At 51.1% G+C, this 1,136-nt stretch overlaps 1 long non-coding RNA gene across 1 annotated transcript in view; it reads right to left on the reverse strand.

The window, feature by feature from the left end:
- Nucleotides 1-978, reverse strand: part of LOC122548650 — a 19,857-nt gene extending 18,879 nt beyond the window's left edge. Inside the window, exon 1 of the long non-coding RNA XR_006311290.1 lies at nt 938-978. This is a non-coding gene — a long non-coding RNA (uncharacterized LOC122548650). The remainder of the gene's footprint in view (nt 1-937) is intronic.
- Between the last annotated feature and the right edge of the window lie 158 nt (nt 979-1,136).

Here is a 1,136-nt window from a genome sequence, read left to right on the forward strand (position 1 = left end):
GGGGAATATATCCCTGGTGGTGGGGTCTGTTTGGAGGTGGTGGAAATGTCGGCGGATGATTTGGTTTATGCGAAGGTTGGTAGGGTGGAAGGTGAGCACCAGGGGCGTTCTGTCCTTGTTACGGTTGGAGGGGTGGGGTCTGAGGGCGGAGGTGCAAAATGTAGTTGGAGGGCATCTTTAACCACGTGAGAAGGGAAATTGCGGTCTTTAAAGAAGGAGGCCAACTGGTGTGTTCTGTGGTGGAACTGGTCCTCCTGGGAGCAGATCCGGTGGAGGAATTGGGAATACGGGATGGCATTTTTGCAAGAGTAGGGTGGGAAGAGGTGTAATTCAGGTAGCTGTGGGAGTCGGTGGGTTTGTAAAAAATGTTAGTGTCAAGTCAGTCGTCATTAATGGAGATGGACAGGTCCAGGAAGGGGAGGGAGGTGTCAGAGATGGTCCAGGTAAATTTAAGGTCCAGGTGGAATGTGTTGGTGAAGTTGATGAATTGCTCAACCTCCTCGCCAGGAGCACGAGGTGGCGCCAATGCAGTCATCAATGTAGCGGAGGAAGAGGTGGGGAGTGGTGCCAGTTTAATTATGGAAGATCAACTGCTCTACGTAGCCAACAAAGAGACAGGCATAGCTGGGGCCGGCACATTGCTGCGAGCGTGGAGTGGAGGATCTTGAAGGAGAACTGTTGCTGGTGTTTTTGAATCTGTAGTCTGTACTGTTTGTCCTGTTCAGGTCCGACTCTGGACCACCTTTAAACCAGCAGAGTTCGGCACCTAACCTCCCTACAGTCAGCCCTGCCTCAGCTGAGGGCCACACTCTCTCAGAATTGCAAAGGACCCACTCTGTACTACATCCTCAGGAGAATTCATACTCTCAACAAACAGTATTTCAAATCCATCTCAAACATCAAAAACTGTAAGTAGAACAAACTTTTATCTGCCCACCTCGATAACCAGAGCTCCTCAAACATTCCAGAAGATTCCCCTGGCCTCAGAACCTATTCCGCCATTAGCCATGTGGCTGATGCAGCTGCCACCCCCACGCTGATTGATGATGTCACTTCCGCCCCCATCATGGCCACTCCCACAACCACTTCCACCCCTCACAATTCCTCATGCATCACATGTGACATCACTTCCGCCC

Source organism: Chiloscyllium plagiosum, chromosome 3 (genome assembly GCF_004010195.1).
Source record: "Chiloscyllium plagiosum isolate BGI_BamShark_2017 chromosome 3, ASM401019v2, whole genome shotgun sequence".
Classification (NCBI taxonomy): Eukaryota; Metazoa; Chordata; class Chondrichthyes; order Orectolobiformes; family Hemiscylliidae; genus Chiloscyllium; species Chiloscyllium plagiosum.